Source organism: Vipera berus (assembly GCF_964194415.1).
Source record: "Vipera berus genome assembly, chromosome: 2".
Lineage (NCBI taxonomy): Eukaryota > Metazoa > Chordata > Lepidosauria > Squamata > Viperidae > Vipera > Vipera berus.
Window position 1 is genome coordinate 39,844,261 of NC_138203.1, and position 27,931 is coordinate 39,872,191.

Consider the following 27,931-nt stretch of genomic DNA (forward strand, 5'->3'; position numbering starts at 1 on the left):
GGAGGAGGAGAAGAAGGAGGAGGAGGAGGAGGAGGAAGAGGAAGAGAAGGAACGGGGGAAAAAGCTTTTAATTCTTCCAGCCTTGTAAGATGTTCCCCACCTGGTCCAACACGCAGCCTCCTTTAACCACACATGCACACGGGCGCGCGCACGACCGCGCGCGCATACACACACAACCTTGAAAATCAATCCAATGAACTGCCAGGAGCTCTGTGGTGGCGCTGGTGGCGGCGGCGTGTGTCCCTAAGCGTGCAGCAGGCGCAAGTGCCCGTGCTGCTGGTCGGATTAAAAGTAAGCGGACTCGTCCTGAGAGCGTCCAGGAAGGAAGTGACAGGAGGCGAATGGGGAAAGCACAGCTCACAGGCTTTGTAACATCACGGATCGCAGGAAGGAGGGGAGGGGGGAGAGAGAGGAGAGGCAGGGAAGGGAGGATTCAAAAACTCCACGCCCGGCGAGGCTTCTCTTCCTTCTGCCTTCCCTCCTCTCCTCCTCCTCCTCCTCTTTTTTTTTTCCTCCCTCTTTCTCTCTCCCACAATCCCAAACGAAGGACTCTCTCTTGCCGAGCTGGAGAAATAATCAGTTTCACTCTTGGAAAAAAGGGGGCGGGATCACATCCCGAACGCGTTTTAATAAAACAAACAAGAGCGCAGAGAGCGACAGCAGAGCAGAGGCGGTGGCAACGATCTCTCTCTCTCTCTCTCTCTCTCTCTCTCTCTCTCTCTCTCTCTCTCTCTCTCTCTCTCTCTCTCTCTCTCTCTTCCGCCTTCCGCGCCCCTCTCTAGTCTCAAGGAGATTGATAAATTACTCCACTACCCTACTTTAATTATGTATATGGTATGCAGAATAAATCACCCAACATCAGGCACCTCAATCAAGCACTTTTTAAATGATAATTGCATCTGGGCTGAATCAATCTTGCCATGCCTGACATTTTGCTAATTTTAGTTTTTTACCGCCGGGGGTGGTTGGGGGCCGGGGGGGGGCCGAGAGCGGAGGGAGGGCTGGTTAGCGGTTTAGGAGAGTTGGCAAAACGACACATGCCAGGGAGCAACCCTAATGACAATCCTGTATTACACGCAGTCGTAGCGATCGCGGCTATAAGGCGGGGGAATCACATCCCTCTCCCCCTTTGCCCCCCCCCCCTCCACGGTAGAGACGGTGGAGGCCTTTACAAAAATCGGGCTGGGAGAGAGGGCAAGGCTGCTGCCGGAACCAGGCTAAGTAGGTCTTGACCAGAAACCCGAACCTGGGTGTGTGTGTGTGTGTGGGGGGGAGTTGCTTAAAGAGGAAGGGCGCCCGCGTTCCTCCATTGGCGATCTTTTCTGAAAAGCTCTTCGGATGCTCGGCAGGGATCGGGGCGAGCAGGGCTTTTGCGAAAGCCTCGGTCATTTGGGGCAACTCGTTTTGCGCGAGCCCCATTGTTTTGTTTTGTTTTCCCCGCTTCAGCTCAATGTAGCAGCGAAATCTACGGATCGGTAGGAAAGCGGCGCTGCGAGAGCAAACCGGCGCGGTCCGTTCGGGACGGCCTGCGAGCCGACGCTGACTGCGGGTCGGTGTTTGGGGGGGGGGGGGAGGGCGGGGAATCGGGAGCCTGCGCCGTCCTCGGGGGGAGGGAAACGGAGGAGAAAGTAATGCAAGACGAGGGGGTCCTCTGACTTCCACCAGGGAGGTTGGGTCAGCGCTGTCGGGCCAACTTTCGAGGCACTTTGAAAACATTTCCCCACTCCCCACCGGAATCTGGCAGGGATGAGATGCAAGACAAGCAGCGGTGCGGCTCCCCCTCCCCCTCCCCCGCTTTTTTTTCTTTTTTTTTTTACAAAAAAAAATCACGGCCATTGACATTTCCTCTCTCCTCCCTTTTTGCTTCCATCTCTTTTCTGCGCCTTTCTTAAATCAGCTCCTTTTTGGGTTCTCGTGCGGCTTCCGTCTCGAAGCGCGAGGCTCTCCGCCCTCGCCCCGAGGCTAAACTTTGGAAAGGCGAGGATGGAGAGAGGAAATTCAGATAAACGCACCCGCCCAGCTCGGCAAGGACAGCAGCAGCACTCTAAGTAAAATAAACGACCCTTTCTTTCCCTGGCTGATTCCTGACTTTAAGGTGCTCTTTTTGCGCAGAGGGCTAGCAGGAGTTCATGCATCCTCCGTATAAACGTTTTGCTTCCAGAAAGTCAGCCTTGCCAACTCACCGCTTTAGTATCGCGCGGGAGTAGTCCAAAAAGCGAGAGTAGCCTTCGCTTCGCCACCTCAAGCTGCAATCCTACACGCGCCTTTCCTTGGAAGTACTCTAAAAGCCCCCTTTACATTGACACTAAGTGACCTTCCAGAAAAGGGATGGTCCTAGGGCTGTATACATTAAACTTCATAAGTCTTCAGTTCTGTTTTGGGATTGTATTTTGTTTTTATGCACATTTGCGGCTTGCCATTTATACACCCATGGGAAAAGGTGGGGAATCGATACATAAAAGATTATTGTTGCCTTTAATACAAAGACAATAATTTTAAGGATGATGCAATCCATTACAAAGGGATGTTCTTCTATTATTATTACCCACCGCAACTATGTTACTGTATCCTGAAACTTTGTCCTTCTTCAGAACTTTGGGCAAAATGTAAATCACCCACATGGGAGTCAAGCAAAATAGGAAACTAGTGAACAAAACCCCCAATTACTTTGCACAGTATCTAGGAACATTTTATTTATTATTCTCACTCTTTTGTTTGTGGCTTAACCTTTCTCCTGAAGAATTTTAGAGAATATGGATGTGTTTTCTCTGTGTTATGAAGCATTTTAGTTAGTCCTACAATCTTTCAATTAAGATGTTGACCTAATATGGATTCGAGAATGGCCAAGGTGACTGACTACCTTGGCTTTTAGTATAATCCTACTTTCTCTTTTGTTCCCTCTTCTTCAGATATCAATGCACCCTTCTGCACAATTCTTTTGCAACTTTGGGGTGAAATAAAGTACTTGTAATTAAATCTCCCAGTGCCAGAGTAAAGCAGTTTCATTTTTTAAAAAATGCACAATCTCTGAGAGGAAAGGTAAGGTAGGAATTGTTTAAAAAGGAGAATGGAAGCAAGGCTATTTTTCATCAGTTAAATGAGGGGATTCTCTTATAAGTGCAAAAACGATTCTGTGCTGTTAAAACACTGGAAATTTGTCAACCCAGCTGCAGAAAGCTCCGACATTTCATTTGTGTTTAAGCCAAGTAAAGCATATTCATTTTCCTGATGCATTTCATGAACTAATGAAATCTTCTACCAGTTGTAGTAATCTCCCACTGGTCATAGTGAGACTGCAGAAAACAGGACATGGCAGTTCCTCCAGCATTCAGATGGAGTTGCTTTGCCCATTTATAAATTCAATAAAATCAGTATTGCTTCATTATTTCTTTTGGATGACTGGCTTATGCAGGATGGAAGTTTTTATGATATTGGAATGATTCACTATCTTATAAAGTAAACTTCTGTGATAAACTTCTAAGTTCTTCACCAGACTACATAAATACAATACATTCAAGTACCATTAAAGTATATTCTGTACTACATTTTTGAGTCAGATTTCTAAAGCTTTGTATAGCCCCAGCACATAGATGGCACTATAGCTAATATAAGGGAGAATTAAATTAAACATTTAGAGAAACCAGTGGATAAGTGGAAATCAATGAAGATCAATCTTTTGTTTTATGATTATGATTTCAAATACTTCTTTTTTGCAACCTTTCCCATACTGTCTTTTTGTGTTATGAAGCATGGGTATCCAAAGGATAGGAACATAAAACTCAAGGTAGAGTTGCAATTGTGCAATCAATGCAGTCATCTTGACTTTTCAACATTCCTGCTATCAATCATTATGCAATAATGCAGACCTTTGGTAGGTGTCTTGTGTTCACATCCAGTGCACTGATCCATAATTCAGATGGAATGGGGAATGGGTGATGTCTCAGTTATTGTGTCTTATTAAAAAGCATGATTTATGAAGTGGTTAGAAAACAAGAGAGCCAATCCTGCCTTAAGCATTAAACTGTGGGGTGACTGTGGCTCAGCCTCTTCTTTTTAGCCCAAGGACAGAGGTAATCCAAAAATATTGCCATAAAAACTACTTGGACTTGTCCATGTAAGTCACCATGAATCAAGACTGAACTGAATGTACGAAGAAAAAAGTAACTATATCCTAAGTATGCTTAAATATAAATATGTGTTCTAAAGATTGTTCATTTTGCTTTTCCTTTATATTCATATTTTTCATTCTTTCCTTGATTTTCTATTTTGAAAAATTGAAATAGATACAGATCTGTGACCTTCCAGAACTGCGGTGACAGAGATAAACAAAGTACCAAATCATTTATATTATTTAAATGCAAAAAGTTTTGTGTCCTTTGACAGCAGACTTCAGAAAACAAAATCAGCGTAGAACAATACATTAAGAAGATATTTAGATTATGGGGTGGATTTGCCATTTTATTATTTCCACAGTCAGACAACAGTTTTCTGCTGGCAAGGAAAACACGTGAAAAGAGTCCCTAAAATTATTTCAATAATTGATTGGCATTTTCAGAAGCATTTACTGAAAATTTGTATTTTAAGTTTATTTACACATTAGGGGCAATGAAACAGTGGTTAAAGCAATGGAGAAATCTAGTACAATCTGAAACCATAGGCTCACATAGCACCATCACTACAATTCTGGTCTAAGAATAATTGCTATATGCTCCTGTTTGCACAAGTGCTGCAATCTACATCAGTCAAAAAAATAATCACTCAATGGTACTTTGCCTTTTGAAAAGTATTGTTTTACATGAACTAAATTTGATCTGAAATGACTGTTTACACATGGAAGTAGTAATATATGCCTCACACATGAAATATTGTAAGAACTTATCAACGCATATATGCTTATAAACATGCCTTAACCACATTTCCTTAGCCATAGAAAATTTAATAGAGCATGCCTAGATATTTGCGGTGGCTCAGTGGGTTAGGACACTGAGCTTGTCGATCAGAAGGTCGGCAGTTTGGCGGGTCGAATCCTGAGTGCCGCGTAACAGAATGAGCGCCTGTTACTCGTCCCAGCTTCTGCCAACCTAGCAGTTCGAAAGCACGTAAAAATGCAAGTAGAAAAATAGGGACCACTACGGTGGGAAGGTAACAGCGTTCCGTGCGCCTTTGGCGTCTAGTCATGCCGGCCACATGACCACAGAGACGTCCTCAGACAAGCGCTGGCTCTTCGGCTTTGAAACGGAGATGAGCACCGGCCCCTACAGTTGGAAATGACTAGCACGCATGTTCGGGGGAACCTTTACCTTTACCTAGATATTTGCCCCCAGAATGGAGCTCCGCTGTTTTTAGTGGGGCTTATTTTTGCACCAGTTTTCATTTTTAACTCTGCTCTTAAATCTCTTCTGTTTTGATCCACAGAACTTAAATTCTCCTTAAATGTTGTTAACTTGTAACTATTATTTTCTCCCATCAACCTGACAATAAACCTTAAAACAGATGACTCTGATTTTACTAGACAGTGCATATTGTAACAAAACAGAATTACTTTTGAAGTAATATGTTCAGAAGCTACAGAAAAGGAAGGCAATATCTTTTTCCTTTTCTAGAGCACAAACTCTCCATCTGCAGTGAGGATGCCTTCAGAGAGATAATCTATTAATACAGCAAAAGAGACCTGATCAGGAGTTTTCTTTAAATGGCATTAATGTACTTCTCAATAAATAAGCCACATTTGTCTTATCTTGGTGGTGCATTAGTCTTTTTTGAGGTAGGCCAGGTCAGAAAAGAGACTCCACAAGGACTACTGGAACTCTACTATTGTTGCAGGAAATAATAACAGAATTTTGAAAGCATGAAAAGAGTATATATGTCTCTCTATTTCATACCAAAGAAAATCAAGGCAGGAAAATTTTGAGTTTTTTCTTATTCTTTCCTCCCTTTCAGGACTTAGCTGCTATTTATAGAATGCAATGACCATTGCATTCCTTCTTCAAGACCTCTCCATGATGCCACAATTTTAGTAGTATATACTGCTAGATCATGTAGCATGTATATTGTAGACGTTGTAGAGATCATGGATGGATGGGCAGGGCTGTCAGTGCTGGAGGTGAGGTAAGGCCTACCCTGAACACCTGGTGCCTCTTTTGGAGACAAAAACAAAAAAAACAAAAACAAAACCCGATCTTATTTTGGGGGAAACACGGTAGTTCCAAAATGTCCCAAAGATTTCTTAAAGATTTCTAATTAAGATTATTTCAAATTGGGGTGTTTAAAAGTAATACTGTACAGCAATACTCTATACTAAATTCTAGCCAATGTCTTTCTTTGTATAAAAATTGCAGGAAAATGGTGAAACTAAAAACAAGCTTCTCAGGACAGAGAAAAAGTTAGTGTGGCTTTGATTTTATAGCCTGAAATAAGAAAATGACAGCATCAAAATAAATACAAATTCTATGGATTCATATATCCTATGCATTGTTTCCTTATTTACAATATTAAAAAATATTTAGTGTCCTTCATATCAAGCTGAGAGGGACGCGGTGGCTCAGTGGGTTAGGACGCTGAGCTTGTCGATCAGAAGGTCGGCAGTTTGGCGGGTCGAATACCGAGTGCCGCGTAACAGAGTGAGCGCCTGTTACTCGTCCCAGCTTCTGCCAACCTAGCAGTTCGAAAGCACATAAAAATGCAAGTAGAAAAATAGGGACCACTCTGGTGGGAAGGTAACGGCGTTCCGTGCGCCTTTGGCGTCTAGTCATGCTGGCCACATGACCACGGAGATGTCCTCGGACAAGCGCTGGCTCTTCGGCTTTGAAACGGAGATGAGCACCGGCCCCTAGAGTCGGAAACGACTAGCACACATGTGCGGGGGAACCTTTACCTTTACCTTTATATCAAGCTATACTCCTGTATTTTATATACATGCCCATACAAATTACTTGGTAAAAATTTGGAAGTGTTTACTAGAACCTTCATCCAGGATGTGTGTTTTTTTTTAAATTTCCTACATTAGTTTACAGCCTTTTAATTTCCTAACAATTTCACATCCAATCTGCTTAGCTTTTGATTCAGATCAGGTCAACTAGATGCATTTTCATTTTCATTATTAGAATAATTCTTTAAATAGTCATGATTTTATATTAAAACTATACTCAGCAGTTAATGGCAATATTTTTCAGTCAAAGAAAAGATCCTCAAGGCAATGAGCAAGGCACCCTTCTGTTTTGTTTTGTTTTGTTTTTTTGATAAAACATTGCAATCCCTTGTGGACAAACTGTAGAAGCCAAATACTATAGCTTCTTTAATTCTCAAGACTCAGTAGAGAACATTTTAGTGAACAAATAAAAATAGCTCTTACAACACCTGTGGAATCTTCCTGTGTCATTTAGAATTCGGTATAATTTACATTGAAATGTTACCTCCAGACCATATTTTTAAAACATGTGTTACAAACAGCCAATAATTGGCAGCAAATCTCCTTTGGATTCTTTCCAAAAAGGTAAGATTAAAGGTTCCTGTTAGGCACAGGCCTGCTGGCAACAGGAAACAGAAATTTTGCACTGTTTCCCATCCTTCCACCTGAAACTTACATCTGACTTTAAAAAAAAAGCACAACAGGAGGTGTAATTATTGGAATAATCAACCCTTCTATAACCTTACTGAAGGGCTGAGGTGTAGCCAAGTGTCTGTTTCCCTTACGAATATGATTATTTCATGGTGAGCTCAGTTAACATCTTCTTTCAGTAATTATCCAAGTTCTTCTCGTTTTAGAATGATAGTCAAATGTTTAATTCTTTAACAGTAATGAGCCTGCCAATTTACACTGTAAAAGTGACATTTAAATTACAGAGAGCCAAGGTTATGTTGAAAATAACCCCACCATTTATGCATCCTAACCCTGGGTGCTGTGGTTTCCATTTTCCATCCAGGGTCCAGCCCCACCCTACTACTCTTCTTACTCTACTTTAGTGTTGCTCAACCTTCACAACTTTAAGACATGTGGACCTCAACTCCAGTGTTGGCTGGATAATTCTGGAAATTGAAGTTCACACATCTTAAAGTTGTCAAGGCTGAGAAACACTGCTTTTATTTCATCAAATCCAGCCTGTCTTTAAAAAGTGGTTTGTTGAACTACTTCTCATATCTGCCTGCTTTTAAGTATGATCTAAGGCTTTTGATACAGCTTTTCTAGAGAGCTTTTTAACTTTCTTTCTCCCTCTCTCTCTTTCTCTCTTGCTCACATGCACACACCGAATTAGTTGGGGGAGGTGTCAGAGTAACCTACTCTAAAAAGAATCAAAGCTAGAGATTAATCTGCCCCTCAAGATCAACAATACTTTATTTGTTCTCCCACTTATTCAGAGCATTATTTCAATCCATATTACTTTTATAATTTCATATAACATGTAAATTCCCGAAATCTCATTATAATAGGATATAGATTCCAGAAGGGCAATTTAAATATTTCACAGTCCACAGGGGAGAAAGAAAATGTATGTAATTTCTTGGAAATGAATTAATTGTAAAATATATTTTCAAAGCTAGGTGCTGAAAGTGACACCTGAATATAAATTGCATGCCACAGTTAAAATGGTATAATGTACAATAAGTTGTGGTTATAGAAAGTCTTTGTCATTAGTATGCCTTTTAGTGAGTACTACTGCAGGGTTTATCCTACGCTTTAACTTTAAAAAAATGTAGAGAAAGGAACTAACAAACAGAGCTTTCTTGAAATATTGAATGATGTAAATGAAAAATGAATATAGCACTTACCACGTCCACTCTCTTTATTTTGAAAGTCATTTGCTTTACTTAATCTGTTCCATGGTAGTTACTTCACAGTTTACAACTCTTAGTCGGCACCTTGAATGTTTAAAAGCACAACAGTAAGAGATTATTAAAATACAGGTCCTTTATTAATGAAGCAATTTGTATGAAAACCTTTGAAAATAATTCCTTTTATGCTTTGAGCAAATAACTGCTATCACTTAGAAACTACATATTAGAAACAAGTTTAAAAATCAACCATTTTTAGTAAATTCCATCTGAATTCTGTCTTTGAAATGCTCAATTATAATAATAGTGAGCCAAGTCTATACCAAGTCTAGAATACCAGACTGAAATAAATGCAAATATAAGAGATGCTCTATATGTGGTACAATTTTTAACAGTTTTAACTTTCTCAATAAATGTATATGTTTATTTTCTGACTTATTCATCATGCTGAATAAATTAAACGGAAATTATTATGGCACCATTGCAGATTGTTTATTTGATGGAAAGATGTTGAAAATATGGCTTTATGTCGGCATGGTATCTTATTACAACTACTATTATCATTACTTGTCCAAATTTTTAGTTATTTACTAATATGTGCATTACACATATTCTGTGCATTATCAGGATAAAAGAAATACTGTGTGGTCAATCTTAACAGCAGATACTAATATAAAATTAATCTTGATCACTGTGAGATCTCTTGATGAATTTCTGTAGATCAGCAGAATAGTGAGTTTAAAAAACAACAGACAAATGAAAGATGATGCTTTCTACTGCTCTCCTCACTTCTATATTTTGATTAATTGTTTATATGCCATCAGGTTGGTATCAACTCTCCGCAACCACATAGATAAATGTCCTCCATGGCAATCTGTCCCTATCTGGTCCTTCAGGCTTTCCAATAGTTCATCCATTGCTACAGTAACTTTATTTCGGATCTTCCTCTTCTCTTTCCCTTCCACTTTCCCCCAAATCAGAGCCTCCTCCTTGCATAATGTGTCTGAAGTAGAACAACTTGAGCATGGACATTTCCTTCCTTCCTTTCTTTTTTTGGGCATCAGTGAGAACTCTGGATTGATTCATTTGTTGTTTGCTTGGCTGTCCATGGTATTCTCAGAAGTCTTACCTAACCTCCAAGTTCAAAAGTGTTAATACTTTTTTTGTCCAAGTTCTTCAAAGTCCACCACTGTACTTGTATATTGGATGTTGCTGTTTAATACATTGCTAACCCTTAAACCTGTATATTTTGCAACATTTAGAATTATATCAGTTTAGAATTCTGATTCTTCTTGGGCAATAGTCTCTTGCTGCAGATTCTGTGTCTTGTATGGGTGTAGAACTGGCTTAACTGAAAAATGTAGACAGCTAATGATAAAAGTAACAGTAGCAATAGTACATAGACTTATACACCACTTCATAGTACCTTACAACACTCTCTAAGCAGTTTACAGAGGGTAGTGAGCACAGCACAAGACATTGTGGGCTGTCCCCTGACACCACTGGATGACATCGCCAGGGCTCATTGCCTTGGAAGAGTGAGGAAGATTCTCAGGGATGACTCACACCCTGGACGGTATCTCTTTACTCTTCTACCATCCGGTAGGAGATATAGGAGTATAGCCAGCCATACCAACAGGCTGAAAAATAGCTTTTATCCGTGGGCTGTCTCTGTGAACTTATGCAGAATTGACTTGGGAGGCCGGTGTGTGGTGTAGTTGGTTCACATGGTGTGGTAGGATGGAGGGTTTGTTGTCACTGTGTGTTGGGGGAAGAGAGCAGGGGGGGGGGGTAGGCTCAGCTAATCTCAATGTACACATGTTGTACTTTGAAAATAAAGGTTTATTATTATATTGCCCCCAACAATCTGGCTCCTCATTTTACCAACCTCGGAAAGATGGAAGGCTGAGCTGATCAACCTTGAGCTGATCAGGATTGAACTCCTGGTAGTGAGCCAAGTCAGCCTGTAATACTGCATTCCAACCACTGCACCACCAAGGCTCAAGTAGTACAGTAGTAGTAAGGTATCATACTGACTTAAAGCAATCTATTCAACATCTTTCCATTAAATGAATAATTCTCCCCCTCACTTACAAATTTATATAGCCTGTACTTAATACTGAAAAAATGAGAAGTATTTCTGATGAATAACTTGTGGTGACCAATAACAGTTCTATATCACTCCTTACCTTCTAAATCTAAAAGCTGGGAGAAGCACTTTTAACAGTTTAAGTATACGCAAAATCGGGAGGGGGAAAAAACAATTTGAGAAGATGTCAGTGTAAAACTTTTCTGTGTAGTTCATATAACTACAGTATATAATGACTAAGCAACTGATATTTAGTGACTATTACTTCTTCTCATACCAACTGGTTTTCATATGGTACACCTAAACATTTGTAAATAAACTGCTTAATACAAACAGCATAGTGAGTCTCTGTTATTCTCTTTGTAAAGGAACTGTAAAGAATTGGAAATACCATGCAATATACAGATTTTATTCATGCTATACTAGGTTTCTAACAATTCAAATTCATGCATTGATTTATAAGTTTTACTATGTCCCATGTTTCATTTACAGGTAAATATGACTACCTTGCACTCTGACTTTTTTGCTACTTCAGATATCTTCCTCCTTCATCTGTGAGACCATTTTAAAGGCTTGCAAATTAACAAATTCCTCCTACATTTGATACAGCTCTACAGGCACAACATATGTCCAGACATTTTCATAGAATGATTAGTTTCTCAAATGTTTGGCTATGGAGAGTTCTCTAAGTTATTTTGACAGACCAAGATGGTTTAGTTTTTCCTTTAGTAGGCATTGTGCTTGATACACATTAACCAAGTTACAAGGTTTGTTTAATTAAGGCAAAAAATGGCATGCTTAAGGGAAGAAGTGAAGAAGCAGAATTCTGAAATGTAGAAATCTAGAGGAATTCAGAATGTGCGGCTGTGTTGGAAGATACTGTCATTTAGAATGAATCAGGTACAATTTTTAAGGTTGCTGCAATCCTGTGCACATTTTCCTTACAATTTTTTTCCATTGAACCTTATGGAATTTACTTGGAATAAATATAAATAGGATTAGACTGTCAAAGTGGAAAGGGTAAGAAAAAAGTTTTGTGTATTTGTTTAAGAAAGTGAGCACTCATGAACCTCAAATATATAAAGCAAGTTCCAAGTCTGTCAAAAGGGCTAAGAAGATAAATGCATCTTTCAGAAGCAAGGGGAGAATGCCAGAGTGTTGCATTTGTGGATACTGAGGAAAAAGCACACACCTTGATCTTCGAAAAGCATATTATGTTGGATATAAGTGCACCTGTTTAGATCGATTTATAATAGATCAGCTTCCCCAAACTAATGCCAGCCAGAAGGGCTCATTAGGACTGCAATTCCCAGAATTCCTCACCTATCACGACGGTTTGGAATTCTGGGAGCTGCGGTCCCAATTGGAGGACATCAGGTAGGGTAAGATTGAGTTAATAGAATTACCACGGTACACCGCAACTAGGAACATATTGCCTCCAATGATGTCAACTTGCCGGCCATCTAGCCCGTCACTATTGACACTTTGAGGCTACACTTTTCGCAACGCTGCCAGAAAGAGCCAGAGGCTGTGAAGCAGGGAACATCCGCCTGCCAAGCCCTCCGCGTTCTGCCACTGAGCTACGCCCCCTCCCTAAGAACTCCCAGGCTGTTAATAATAGCAGAGCAGACAGAAATTTGAGAGGCGAAATATTTTCCCAGTATGGAAAGGTTTTGAGGGGGGAAAAAAAAAACTTCCGTTCCTGAAATTCTAACAGCACTAGGTTAAAAACACAGGAACCTTGCCAGAAAAGAAGAAAGGGAAACGGTGATGGCAACCCTGCGCATTTCACTTTACCAGTTTGCAGTAATCAGATACGATTTCCCTTAACAGGCTGCCCAGCCACCCCCACCCCCACCCCCCATCCACTAATCCCGATTTAGAAGCTGTCCATTTAAAACGAGAAAATCGACAGGTACTGCAAAGCGGGCGGGGGCGGGGGCGGGTGGAGGAAAAAGGAGATGTTCCGAGGGCTGTTTTGCTTCAAAGCAATCGTCAAAGGAGCCAAGAAAGTTCTGTACCTTCTGGAATTTGGACACCCACCGGTCTACTCAAAAAGAATCTCGCTGGACACCCTAAAGACCAGTACAGTAATTATCTCAGAAACTTCCTTGGATCACAGGGAACTTATTGGCTCCACCCGCCCACAAGCAAAGCCGTCAAGGGAAGCAGAAGGAGGCTGCGACCTACAAGGACGCAGGACCCCCGGCTTTTAAAAGTCATCTCCCTCCCGCCGTCGCCGAGCCAAAAGCGTCGCCGCGTCGGTTTTCGGGCCACTCGCAAGAAGGACCTCAAACAAACGCCGCCGCCGCCGCCGCCCGCTGCAAAGGGCGGCTTGGTTGAGTCGGACAGCGGGCGAGGTCAGCCCGGCCGGCCGCTTCGCGTCTTCTTCGCTGTGACCCAAGCCGAGCGCTTGGCAGGCGGCGGGCGAAGGGCGGCGGGGAGCCTGGAAGGCGAGGGGCTTACGGCTGTTGTCGGGGCCGATTCGCTCCGCCCCTGAGCGGCTCGGTTAATTGAAAGGGTTAATTTGGGGAGGGGGAAGCGTTGTGTCGAGATGCAGGGCGCTTCGAAAGAAGCCGCGCACTTTGGAACGACCGCGTCGCTCCAGGCAGAGGGAGGCTTCACTCAAATCTCATCAGCCTGCCTAGCCCTCTTTTGAGTCCGCCGCCGGCTCCCGTTCAGACTCTCACTTGCATAGGTTGGATCAGGGGTCGGCAACCTCGGCTCTTTTATGACTCGTGGACTTCAACTCCCAGAATTCCTGAGCCAGCATAGCTGGCTCAGGAATTCTGGGAGTTGAAGTCCACGAGTCATAAAAGAGCCGAGGTTGCCGACCCCTCGGTTGGATCTTTCGCCTTTCGGCTCCCAGGGCAACGGAAGCTCTTAGGCAGGACGAAATAAGCAGGATTTGGGGGATGTAAAAGCAGCACACGAGTTTACAGATTATCTCCTTGGCCGTTGGCTTGAGTGGATTCATGCTGTTAGATGTTGGGGGGGGGCGCTTTGGGCAGCTCTTGGTGCCCTTCCCTAATCGTCCATCCCTATAAACACAAGGCCTGTTTTTGTTTTAAAAAAAAAATTCCATTTTTCCTGTGTTTGTAATCGTGACAAATGAGATGTCATGAATCAAAATCTCTGCCCTGGTTGGAAAGTGGATGTCCAGGGAGATCCTGGGAAGGTGTATTACCTGAGAGCAAACTCTCTTCTTTAAAAGGGGTCCCATTCCTTCTTCAGGAATCTATTTCCAAATTGTATGTCCCTTAAAATCCTCTTTTCTGTTCTTACTGGTCTGACTAAACAATGGGAGCTTTTTCATAAAGCAAGCACCAGGCTCAAGGTTGACTCAGCCTTCCATCCTTCCGAGGTAGGTAAAATGAGGACCCAGATTGTTGGGGGCAATTAAGCTGACTTTGTAATAATGCCGCTTGGGGTGTGTGTGAAAGCCCTAATAAGCAGGCATATACATAGAATGAAGGCTACTGCTAAGCTTGTAAGCCGCCCTGAGTCTTCGGAGAAGGGCGGGATATAAATGGAATAAAAATAAAAAAAATAAAAAAATCTTGGGGGTCACGAAGCTCACTTCACATAGCACCAGGTTGCCATGTAGTGGAAGGTCTATATGCGTAATTAGGGGAACCAGTGTTTTCAGGGTAATGGCAAGGACTAATCCAATGAAGAATGCTAAATTTGGTGGCCCTATGTTTTTTGATCATGTTTTTTCCAGTGGATAAAAAAGAAAGCAAAATAATTCCAAAGTATGTCTCTGCAGAATTTCTAATGCTGTGATTGGGGACAAGGAAAACAAACAAACATGGCTGCAAGGTAAATTTTAGTAATATAGCCCAGTGCCAAAGGCTTATTCTTTAATTTATTCATGTCTAAAAGGATCACTTTGAGAGAGTCTGTTCTTGTTACTTTTTATTTATATCCTGCCTTTATGCAGCTCAGGGTGGCATGTAAAAGGCTAGCTCCTCCCCACTCCACCCCCATAACAACCCTGTGAGGTAAATTGGGCTGAAAGAGAGTGACTTGCCCAAAGTCACCCAATCAGCTTCAGTGCCTAAGGGAGGTCTAGAACTAGCACCTTAACCACTTCTAGACTAGCACCTTAATCACCACACCATCCATCTCTTGGCAGGTACACAGCATATATTCCTTTTTATCTGAAATATAGGTCACATGTCTGAACTATAATGGAGAATGATTTATATTCTGCCAAGTGCCACCTGTTTTAATATTTTAAAATCATGGTTTTATATAACAGGTTGCCCTCACATTTACACACGTGTGTGCGCACGTGCAACACACACACACACACACACACACATCTCTCTGAATTGTTCCTTTCTTTGGGGCTTAGTATGTCACACAGATCTATCTGTCATGGTCAGTTAACCGTTATTTATGTTTTAGATTTTTCTGCCAACTTCACAGACTTGTTTGTTCTAAAAATCATAATTAAACCATAATATGTAGGCTTAGTGAAAAATACTTATGCATCCATCAGTGTTAGCCTCTGATCTGGAAATACTTTTCTTTAACCATGCACATATATGAGAAGAAAATCCAGTTGATATTTTCTCAGACACTTGTATCCTCATAATGTAGAGCAGGAAGAGAGGCAATGGACCCAGAATTAAAATTAGACTGCAGCTTTACTGAATAATAACCTTGCAACAGTTTGGCATTAAAAGGGTAATAGCTTTAATATTGCAGTGCCTCATAATATGCTGGATAATGACTGCCCAGCCTTTCTGATAACTAAAACTGTAAAATATAAGTCATCAGACAATGCAATAGTATCCTGGTGCAGCTACTATATTACTAATTATTGGAATAATTATGTAGCTCAAATTCCTTATTTTGGAAGGGTGGGTGGGAACTGCCATGTATCCCCATCTCCCTAAATCCTCTAATCAGGACTCCCTCTCTTAGAACAAAGCACCACCATTGTCATAGGTTATATAAAGGATAAACTTACAAGAATGAGTACAAGGCAATATTTTTAAGGCCACTGCCAAAAAAAAATCCTCTCTTGTTTTTGTTTTTATTGAAAGGGGAAAAAAACCCCACTATGGTATATAAGAAAATGGCAATGGGAGGCAACAGTCAGATAGAAAGGATTTTCTAAATGGTTGCACTTTCTTCGAAATACCAAGTTAAACTGGAAAGAAGGAGTAATTCCTCACATGATACTAGCTGTGCTCTGGTATGCCTGGAAAGAAAGATTGTCCTTTTCTGTTTTAGAGACAATAGGGCCTGCTTGCAAGTACAATCTGAACATCTGCTCCAGGATTAAATCCTGAAAGATTTAAGGTAGATGTTAAAACATAGTAACACTGGTTACTCATGTATATAATCCCTTCCTTCCTTCCTTCCTTCCTTCCTTCCTTCCTTCCTTCCTTCCTTCCTTCCTTCCTTCCTTCCTTCCTTCCTTCCTTCCTTCCTTCCTTCCTTCCTTCCTACAATAAAAATAACAAAAATAGAAAAATTTAAAAATGCTACAGTAGGGAAACATTACTCAAAATGTTTTCCAGAAAAGTTCAATTTTAACAATTTTTGAAAGCCATCAAGAAGGGAGTAAGCTTGATCTGTGCCATTGAATAGCAATACAATTTGGCACTTGCGCTGCTCAACTCTGCTAGAAGAGACTGAAACAGTTCTGAAAAGACACTCAGGCAGGCACCATGCTATATACAGTACATTATACTGTAGGTTAAAACTGGGACCTTAAATTGTACCCAGATCTGAATCAATAACCAGTACAGGGCTCACAACATCAATCTTACACTGGATGCCAGTAAACATAAGGGCCTCTGTATTTTGGACTAGTTATAATCTGCATAATCTTCAAAGGTGGCCACATTTAAACTACATTGCAGTAATCTATCTGAGTGATAAGGAGAACATGAGGTGCATAAATCAATACATCAGATAAACCTGGACTAGGCATAGGTCCCTCTAGCCCTTGCTTCCATTTGATATTCAAGCAGGAGCTGTGAGTTCAGAAGGACCCAAAATCAGGAACTTGGTCCTTAAAATATTTATTTATTTATTTTATTTTAATTCCATTTATATCCCGCCCTTCTCCGAAGACTCAGGGCGGCTTACAAGCTTAGCAGTAGCCTTCATTCTATGTATATGCCTGCTTATTAGGGCTTTCACACACACCCCAAGCGGCATTATTACAAAGTCAGCTTATTGCCCCCAACAATTTGGGTCCTCATTTTACCTACCTCGGAAGGATGGAAGGCTGAGTCAACCTTGAGCCTGGTGGGATGCGAACCTGCACTAATTGCAGGCAGCTGGTGTTACTTAAGGAGGCATGTTGGTGCTATATGGAACAAAAAATACCTTGAATTGGACCTAGAAGCAACCCAATGCAATTCCTGGAGCAGAGGTGTGCTGTTGTAGAAGGAGATAACTGCCAATGCCACTGCATTCTGCACTAGCTGAAGCTTCTGAATACTCTTCAAGAACAGCCCCATTACAGAAATCCAATCCGGAGGTGATTAGGACATGAGCAGAGACTCCCAATCTAAGAATGGGTGCAACTGGTACACAACATGCAGCTGTGTAAAGGCCCTTCTAGCCGCAACTGCCATTTGCTACTTGAGCAAGAGTTATGTATTCAGAAGACCTCCAAATTACACAATGGGTCTAACTGAGAAGTGCGACCCCATCCAGCACCCAGGGTTCAGCAGAAGCTGTTGTTCCCCATCTAGTCCCTCACTGGGCACTGGGATGAGGTTTATAGTGGTGTTTGCATGTCCAGGGATAGACCTGGTGTTGATAGAAAACGCTGACGTGCAAATAGCAACTATCTTGCTCAAGTTCAACTTCAGTTCTCTCCCATCCACGCTCTTACAATCTCCAAGCCCCAGAATGGACCATTAGCAGCATCTCCCCTATCGCTCAAATATCAGCTTATAATTGAACATTATACATATATGTTATATATATTTATTATATATATTCAAAAGACTTGACAAATACTTAACACATATATCTCCCTTGCTTCCTAGCTAATAAAGAGAGAAAGAGCCTGTGGCCTAGGGGTTAAAACAACTGCCTAATATATAATTAGCCCAGGTTCGAATCTCAGATAAAGGGTATGACTGACTGATGAGAACAAAATAAGTTCGAAATGGCCATATCAGCCTCCCTAATTCTTTATTAGCAATTTGAATAATTTACACAAATAATGAACTGCTGTAAGTTGTGACTATAGCCTGCGGATAGCCTTGGGTTAGGCTGAAACAGGAAAGAAGATTTAACCAACAAGGTATTCAAAAGACTTGACAAATACTTCACACACACACACACACACACACACACACACACATTTATATGTTTTAAATGTTTGTTAAGCATTCAGAATACACTTGCTTAGTCCCAGACACGGGACAAATCTTATTTCCTGTTTCAGCCTAGCCCAAGGCCATCTACAGGCAGTAGCCACAGCAGTGGCAGCTCATATTTGTGTAAAATTTTGGCTTGCTAACAAAGAATAAAGGGAGACCAATATGATCATTTCAAACTTATTTGTTCTCATCAGTCAGCCATACCCTTCTGAGATTCGAACCTGGGCCGACTGCGTCTTAAGATTCGAACCTGGGCCGACTGCGTCTTAAGCAGTTGTTTTAACCCCTAGGCCACAGGCTCTCTTTCTCTCTTTGTTAGCTGAAAATCTCATATATATATATATATATATATATATATATATATATATATATATATATATATATATATATATATATATATATATATATATATGTATGTATGTATGTATGTATATATATATATATATATATATATATATATATATATATATATATATATATATATATATATATATATATATATATATATATATATATATATATATATATATGTATATGAGCCTTGGTGGAGCAGTGGGCTAATAACTCCTTAAGTAACACCAGCTGCCTGCAATTAGTGCAGGTTCGCATCCCACCAGGCTCAAGGTTGACTCAGCCTTCCATCCTTCCGAGGTAGGTAAAATGAGGACCCAGATTGTTGGGGGCAATTAAGCTGACTTTGCAATAATGCCGCTTGGGGTGTGTGTGAAAGCCCTAATAAGCAGGCATATACCTAGAATGAAGGCTACTGCTAAGCTTGTAAGCCGCCCTGAGTCTTCGGAGAAGGGCGGGATATAAATGGAATTAAAATAAAAAACATAAATATATATATATTGATGATAGCACCCTATACTCTCTGCTGATCCCCAGTGATTTCATATAGATGTTTCAGTGCAAGAGAGAAAGGACCAACTACTGTAGTGTCCCAGTTGCTCTTAGGCCAACCTCTCACACCCATCAAAACAGATTGGAGCTGTCCACTAAGGAAAGAGCCAACCAAGTCCTAATTCCAATATCCATAGGTGGTCTAATAAGATACGGTGGTTAATAGTATCAACATCTGACTATTGTGTGATTGTTGCAGTATATAAATTCAATAAATAAATAAGGTCCAATAAATAAAGAAGTTCCTGACCTCTTCCCAGGTGAAATTCAAGATTTTAAACCCCAATGAAATGGAACCAGATTACTTGTGGGACCTGCTCTTCACGAGAGTATCTGCCCCTTGCACTAAGCCAAATACTGTGGCATGTTACAGGACCTAGGAAGTGCCATCCAGCAGGACCTAGGAAGTGTGCTTTTCCTATCAGCAGCACTCGTCCTGTAGAGCAGAGGTCTCCAAGCTTGGCAACTTTAAAACTTGTGGACTTCAACTCCCAGAATTCCCCAGCCAGCCATGCCAGGTTGGGGACCCCTGCTGTAGAACACTCTTTCCCCCAAGATTCGGCAGGCCCCAGCCCTTTAACCTCCCAAGGTTGAGGCTAGAACCTGACGGTGGTTTCACTGCCAGCATTGGACAAGGATGGTGGAGGTGTTAAATTTCTGTATTTATTCTTTCTATTGTTTTTTTTTTACTTTTAATGTTGTCATAACCATGCCAAGTTGTGTTTCATAAGCTGGGATGGTCATATAAATTTTTCAAAATGAAATAATAAACTGGGAAGTAAGGCAGCATGCATAGAAAAAGTTTACAGGTAGTCTTCAACTTACAATAGTTCATTTAGTGACTGTTCAAAATTACAGCTGCAGTGAAAAAAGTGACTTATGACTGTTTTTCACACTTATGACTTGTTGCAGCATTCCCATGGTCACGTGATCAAAATTCAGACACTTAGTAACTGACTCATATTTATGAAAGTTGCAGTGTCCTGGGGTCATGTGTTCACCTTTTGCAAAGTCAATGGGAAACCAGATTCACTTAACAACCATGTCACTCTTAATAACTGCAGTGATTCACTTAATAACTATGGCAAGAAAGGTGGTAAAATGGGGCAAAAATTCACTTAACAACTGTCTCATTTAGCACCAGAAATTTTGGGCTCAATTGAGTTTGTAAGTCAAGGACTATCTGTACTTTAGCTTTTAGTCCCATATTGTGCACTCTACATTTTTCTTTTCATTCTTGGCGGCCTTTCAGTATTAAATTGAGGGCACGAGATGGCTCTCTTCTCGTCATATGATTAAGTACACAGCTGCCACATTCAGATAAATGGAATTTGAAAGTAGTCTGGCACAGAGAGAGTCTAAGTGTAAGTCCAGCCTACCTTTTTCATGAGGTACTGTTTTATGCTGCTATGGCTGGTACCATGGCTGTTTTCAAGGACTTGGTAAATCTACTAATTAATCCAACCAAGCAGACAGCTGTTTTTTTAAAGCGGTATCAATTGCAAAACAAAATGCTGGTGCTGTTCTCTGGTTTTGCAAGAAACAAAACTTTCAGTATCGAAATAAGTCCCTCACTGGAGACCTTCAGTAGTAGTGCAGGGCCCAGAAGAAGGAGAACCAACTGTAAATAGATACTGTAAGAAAATTCCAGCAATGCAAACAGGTTAAGCTACGTGTTCAAGCAGTTGTGATACGTTAGAATGGTAAATGCCCCAAATTCCTACCACAGTTATATAGGAAAAGGACTTTCAGTATTTTATGGGGAGAAGAATTGTAGAGGCAGCAGGGAAATGTGTGCTAGCTCATATGTAGAAGGGTGGGAGGGAGCTGGGGACTTTTCTGTCAAGCAGGGTAAAACAAGCCTTGCATTTGCTGACTTGCCAGGAATAGAATCATACTTCAGCTGTGCTACTGTGAGTCCAAATGCTAAGCCAGTAAGGAACCCCAGACATAATGCCTTCCTTTAACCTTGCATTTCCCGCAACAGCCTTCTAATGCCTAAATTTAAATATGTGACATGGTAAATTAGAAATCATTTTAAAAAATGCAAACAGAAAAGCACCCCACATTGAGCCACACCGTCTACAACATTAAGACAACATATCAGAACTGTATGTTAATATAAGATTTTATTCTTAGAGTTTAACTGCATTTGACTAATCATGTAGTATTTTTAATTATTATTATTTGTATTATTTTCCATGTAGTCATCAAGACCGGAGTTGAACTTTGATTTTACTTGTGCGTGGATCAGCGAACAGCACAACCCTGTATCTTTCAGGAAGCAATTTAATGGGATTTACTTCTCAGTAAGAATTGCTCTATAATGTCTTGTTTGCTTGCATGAAAATAAACCACAACCTGCATTCTTCACAAGTTGTACAACCCTCAGTTGTTTTCCAGGACTATGGGGAGTAAATCAAATTAACAACAAATAATTTTATTATAAATGTAATGGGTAAAAATAGCAATTTGCTCTGTGCATCTCAGAATTACTCAGAAGTAATTTCCATTGTACTGAATGGTGCTTATTCCCAGACTGAAGTATTCAGGATTGTATCCCAAATAAATATTGCCTTTTCATAAATAGAAATAACCACAGCTCATGTACATATGGTTCCTTGTGTAAATAATTGGTTTAATCATTAAATAAACTCGAAAATGCTGTGAATGCGATTCACAGGCACAGGATTGAAATAAATAGGAGGTGTTGACTCCGCTGAGATGTGGTTCCCCTCTCCCTGCCTAACATTCCTCATCACTCTGATGCCACTTTTATTTTGCTTTCTGAATTTCCCACTATCTGTGGATTGTCTATTTACTTCTTTTGGATAAGCAAGAGAAAGAGGGCATCAGTCTGAGTCCTGTGTATTTTTCTCCTAAACTCTATTCAGCTCCAGAAAAATGTTTAAGATAATGTTAGTGATATGTCACAGAATAGATTGGTTTGTAGTTTATTTTATGCTTCATTATTTTATCTGGACAAATATTTATATATTTTCAGATGACTTGGGACATTTTCTAATTTTCCTGTGCTGCAGAATCATCAAAAATGTCCATGACTGAAATTCAAAAATTATACATAATCCATTACCATGCTTGGAATAAAATGAAACTATGCTCCATGGTTATTACTAAAATTATATGACTGAATGAAGATGAGAGAGTTAAACATGTATAATTGACATAATAAAATATTCTCATAATATGGATTTTTTTCAATGATTGGTTGTTTTAAATGACAAATGATGCAGGAAAACTGCCATTTTCTTCATTTTAAAAACTTATATGTAACTGATTGTGGAGTATACAAGGAATTTGTATGCTTTTTTAAAGTGTTTAAAGAAAAGGAAAGCAAGAAGGAAAAAATATTGGTTCAAGTGTAAACCATCTTAATAATTCTTTATGGAGTGATTAATTTCCTAGACAGTCTCTTCAAATAATCTAAAATATGAACAATAGTGGGGACTTTTTGCAAAGAGTATTACTTTTATTGTTGTAAATTAAATGAGCAACAGCAGCAAAGTTACAGATATATTGCATATTTATTTATACATTTTCTCTGAAGTCTGATTTTTTTTTTGTATATCACTGAGATTTTGAAAATAATTTTTCCAGAGAACAGAATTAAGCAAGAGAGAGCAATTGTGCATGGTCTTCTCTTAGCAATTTTAGAAAGTGTTACTTCATTTAATTAAGTAAAGCTATTCTGCTTTTTGTACAGAATAGGAAAAAGGAAGGAAAGAAGGAACTCATTGTTTTGAAATCATATGACATCTTCTTGCCTTACTAAGTTTAGAACAAAGAATTGGATATGTATATCCAATGCATTTCAAATGCAGTTAAGGGCCATATATACATGCTCTCTAGAATACCTAACCCTGGACAATTGTTACCACTTAGGGTTAAAGAAAAACATGTAGTGGAAAACTGAACTAAATTACCATTCATTATGTATTTTAAAACTATAGAAATGTATGATACAAATTCTACAGCCATATCTGGAAAGCCCAAAGGATTATTTTTAGAGGAAAAAAAGTTGTCTATGTAGTTTTTCAGTATTTAAATGGGTGTGCTTTGAGAAACAGCCCAATGAAAATTCCACTGAGATGAATAGGACAAGCACAAGATGTCTTTGTATAAGGTTTGACCCATTCTGTAATGTCTTCTATCTGCTCAGTGTAGGATAATGAGCAGCATGTTACAAAGAAATAAATATGCTTACTGCAGTGTTTTAATATATCTTCTGAGAAAATTTGCCATTATTAAAGTTCTACAATTCCACATGCATTCAGATAAAATTTAAATTCCATTTACTGCTAAACATGAGGAAGGACTTAGAATGGGCCATGGTACGTACTAATATTATCTTACTAAGATGAATTTTATGTAGTGATTAACATTTTAAAATGTAGACTGGAATATGTTTTAAAAAATAATCTGCTAATATTTTGTTATCACATTCCTAGCTTTATGTAATATGCCAATGCCTAAAGTTAATAATTAGATTTAGTATTAAAAGTAAAAAAACCCGGACAGTATGATTTTGGTGGTCATGCTTATTTATTGTGTAAAAAAAAGGATTTTCAGGAGCAACAACATATTTTTTGGTAAAAAGGAACATAAAGGGGAAAAATATTATCTAGATTTAATAAAGATGCATCATATTATAAGTTGTTTGGGTTCTTATATTCCTTAAAAACTTAAAGTTTAATAACTTAGTGACCATATTATGAAATTATTTAATGGTATCTGGATTTCTGTCTGTTTATCCAGCTTTTTCTTTCTTTACAACTTTCTAGAATTAATTGTTTTTCAGAACAGGATATTTTTTCCAAGCAATATATTTATCCTCATTTAGAAATGAACATGGTACATTAAGGAGTTTTACAGAGCATTGTAGTCTTCCACAATATGTTCACTGCCTTTTATGCTGAAAAAAAATATGTAAGCAATTGCAATAAACCTACAAAACGTTAGTTCTTTTGAATATCCAGCTTTATAAATTACATTATCCTTTTCTCCAACATAATTTGTACCACTGTTTAAAATTAGCAACCGTTAGTAATACTTCACAAATTTTAAAATATTATTACAAATGTCCTTGGCATTCTTCTGGAGCAGCTGCATGGTTTTAACAGATATCAAGACAAATCAGCTGTTCTCTTATGTTTCATTTAAATAAGAAAAAAAAGTCAGAATGATGGTGAGAAAGATACCAAATTTCTTGCATGAAATAGGAACCATGGAAATCCGTTGGATTGACTTCCAAATGTGTATTAAATCTGAGAAGTTAAGAGTTGAGTCCTTGTCTTTTGAAAGCAATATCTTGCTCAGGAAAATATGGAAATATATGCTGTATGAAATGTCTTTAAAATAGTTGAACAATACTTCCTTAAAGATTTGTCTGATACATGAACAATAATTCTGAATTTCTTAAGAGAATAACTTAATGTGCCAAATTAATGTCACAATTTATCTATCTGTTGTTCTGTGCTCTTTAAACCTGTGTGCCAGACAGTATGTCACTATGGAATCTGGTTGTTAAAAGCAATTTCATATGTTCATTTTGTATATAATATATTAGTCTTGGGCTAAAAAAAATAAAATCAAAACTTGATTACTTGTTTACAGAAATGCTTTCCATTTGTTTGACAGTTTGTAAGAATTGCTCTGAAGCATAGTTAAAAGCACAAGCTTGTGAAAATAGAAATTCATCATACAAAATTCTGCTCCTCCCCAAATATGTCTTAGCATTTGATCTTTTTTCCCACGTCTTTGCTGTAATTAAAATAAGATTGCCTTTTAAAACGTTATCCTTTGCAAACTGCTTGGTGGTGTTAAGACATAAACAGTTGTGCACATTGAATTCTCTGCAACTAATATGAAAGCACTATTACATTCCCACTTTTCTCCCCATATTACAGCTTCTGCTTCTAGTAAAATCAGCAAAATTTGTACGTGACTGCCTTTCACATTCCCTTTAAGGTAAGTTAACTCCAGTGGCTATATTCAAAAGATAATTTTTATAGCATTTTACAGATTGGACAAATTTAATGTAGGTATAACATAGCTGATAAAATGTAATTTATATTTTTCACTATTCACTTCAAAATTAAAAGGCATGTATTGTTCAGGGGTCAGGGATGCGTTTTTCTTTCCTTTTTTCCCCTACTGAATTATTCTGCATGAGTGTGTATAAATGTCCAATGTCCTCAGCCATTTTCTTCACTGGCCCATCTGATCTTTAAAGTTGATCTTACTCATCAAAAAAGTAACAGACACTGAATTTCCCTGGGCAAGTTTGCCTTATCAGAGTAATTATTGGAAAACAGCACATTTCTCAAGTCTCTCCATTGGAACATAACATCTTAGACACTCAACCATTTTTTGGTTACAGGCATGGTTTTATAAGGGAATTATCAGGCAGACAGCAAATAGGCATTAATATTATCAATCTATCTAGTAAAAAGAAATTATGAAAACTCACCAGTGCCCTTCTTCTCCAGGAAGATGTCCCCGTCAGCACCTGCTGAGGGTTTTGTTGATTAAACTGACAGGTAAAAAATTCCTGTAGAATAAAGCCAGACCAGCTGGCTTTGAAGAGAAACCCCCCAGGTTGGGTCCTGTTTGCCTCACTCACCCTCTGCACCGAAGACAGGAGCTTTTTCCCCTTTGCTGTTGACCTGTAAGATGCGTGATTTCCATGCACAAGTGTCTGGCAGGCCTGGGCCCACCTGCTCCTGTCACTCTGGAGTAAATTTAGCTGTAAAAGGTATCGCTGTCAACCAGACCTTTGTGAGTTCTGGCAAAAGAACACAGAATTACTTTTGTCCACAAAGCATGCTGTACATTCAGTTGGGAAATATCAAATCAATAGCCCTACTCAAGAGTTGCTTCTTTTGCAGATGTAAAATAAAAAAGTTCTTCTTTACATTAGTGTAAATATCTCATTTCCAAGCCTTAAAACAAGGCCCTAGTTCATAATTTTAACTGCAGCTAGAATATAACTGTCAGCAGGCCTGGGAACCCAGATTGATACAAAGGCGACCAAGAGGGTGGTTTGATTGTATTTATTGCCACTGTGGGGGATGGGGGAGGGGTGGGTTAGGGGTTTTATACAGTGGATTTTTAATGTTGTAAGCTGCCTGGAATCACCATGTGTGAGCTGTGAAGCCATATTAATTTGTTTAATAAAATAACTACGCTTTTTAAAATGGAAAATTTGTTGATATCTTTTATTTTAAATCACTTAAGTACAAAAGTGGATGGCTTTCCTTTACCCTCTTTTTAGTTTAATTCAGAGAAACTTTAGAAACTTAAAACGTCTCAAAGAGAAGTCATGGTATTCTCAGAATTACCAAATATGTCTAATGAAAGATTGCCAAAGCTAGGCAGTTATTTATTTATTTATTTATTGTATTGTATTGTATTTATATACTGTTATGCCATGAAGTATTAAAAAAATAATAACCAGACTGTTAGCATATTTGCTAATATCTAAGGAAGCATTTATTCCTTCAAAACTCATTTTGAATTTTATCAATCTTCTCAATGCCATCTCCTCTTTGCTTCTCCCCATCTTATGACAACTTAGCACTGGAAAGGAAAAAGATACTTCTCTTTTTTCTGAATATCTTGTCACAATCTATGAAAGGTTATGTCAGGGATAAAGTGCCAGCCAACTGAGTTGCTTCTTGAATAAGCAAGTTCTGTTCAGCCTGGGTTTGGCAGGAAATTGCACAAAGTGGTTCATGTCACAGCCCTAATTGTATTGTGTTACAAAGGTATGGGAGAGAAAGAATGAAGGATGTTAATAAAAAAAATGTCTAGGTCACAAGCTTTTTGTCAAATAAACAAGCTTCCTATTTACTTACTACATATAAACAGCTACCATACTCACCAAACTCTATTTCTCTGCAGGGTACCACTTTGAGATGAAAACAGGACCTGATTGGCATCATTTGGTATCCATAGAAACATGGTAAGTACCTCTCCCTGAGTGAATGTCTCTTATTCAAGATATAAAGGCTGAATACTGGGTAAGTGAGTGTTTTCATTTAATAATTATATGGGAGAAACTTTTTAGAAGCCTGCTAAGGGGAAACAGGTTCCTAGTTGTTGCGTGCGCTGTAACAAAGCCCTTATGTTTGCATCATATATATATATATATATATTTAAATAATGTGTTTTGGGTTCAAACCCTCCATCATTCCTTTTTTCCCTCTCTAAATACAAACACCCTTCGTAAAGTCCTAATGAATAGGAATTCAAAACTTTTTGAAGCTCCATTAGTATTGGGAAGTACTAATGATTGTTCTTTGTTTTATTAGTATTTAGAGCAGAGTTTTCATTCTTTTACATTAGATTCTGCCTCTTTTCCATCAACTAAATAAAATAGACCATTAAGAAGGTTGGGAAAAAAGTACTCTTTATTTGCAGCATTATCCTGGTAAAATGAAATCACTGAATGGAAAGAGAAGACAAGATTGCATACACTATGTTTGAAATTAAAATTTAAACATCAGAAAAATGGATAAACTGCAAGTATGTACATATATATATATATATATATATATATATATATATATATATATATAGTCTCTAGTTATTGATGCAAATTCTTAGGAAATGATTTAGACATTAGGTGTTTTCAGTTCAAGATAGAGCAGACTATGAAATCAAAGTCATGTAGACCAATTACTGTTATAACTTCACAATAAGTTTTGTGGATTGGAATGTGCCTTTCCTTTTTCTCCCTTTTTCTTTGTGTGAACTAAGAGGGCCTGTATAAAACATTTATGTA

At 39.0% G+C, this 27,931-nt stretch overlaps 1 protein-coding gene across 7 annotated transcripts in view; it reads right to left on the reverse strand.

Moving 5' to 3' along the window:
- The window catches only part of MEF2C (myocyte enhancer factor 2C), a 191,128-nt gene extending 165,359 nt beyond the window's left edge, over positions 1-25,769 (reverse strand). For 5 of the 7 annotated variants that reach the window (XM_081320825.1, XM_081320823.1, XM_081320817.1 and 2 more), the window contains exons 1-2: positions 25,616-25,769; positions 8,767-8,856 (exon numbers count right to left, since the gene is read on the reverse strand). The gene's annotated coding sequence lies outside the window, so the exon portion shown is untranslated. Of the gene's footprint in view, positions 1-100; positions 253-8,766; positions 8,857-25,615 lie in introns of those variants that run through there. The other 2 variants (XM_081320821.1, XM_081320818.1) reach the window with 2 other exon arrangements.
- Positions 25,770-27,931: the final 2,162 nt, after the last annotated feature.